Genomic DNA, 242 nt, shown 5'->3' on the forward strand with positions numbered 1-242 from the left:
CCATGGTACCAATGATCCAGAGACTTATCTAGACTGGGAAAGGAAGATGGAGTCTAACTTTCAGGTTCAGGGTACTTATGAGCTGAACAAGGTGAAGATAGCCATATCCGAATTCAATGGCTATGCTTTGTTGTGGTGGGAGCAGCTAGGACTTACTAGACATCGACAGAGAGAGCCTGCTATCACTACATGGGAACAGTTAGTCACGCAAATGAGGAAGAAATTTGTACCCACACATTACC

This window comes from Capsella rubella, unplaced genomic scaffold (assembly GCF_000375325.1).
Source record: "Capsella rubella cultivar Monte Gargano unplaced genomic scaffold, Caprub1_0 scaffold_7, whole genome shotgun sequence".
Classification (NCBI taxonomy): Eukaryota; Viridiplantae; Streptophyta; class Magnoliopsida; order Brassicales; family Brassicaceae; genus Capsella; species Capsella rubella.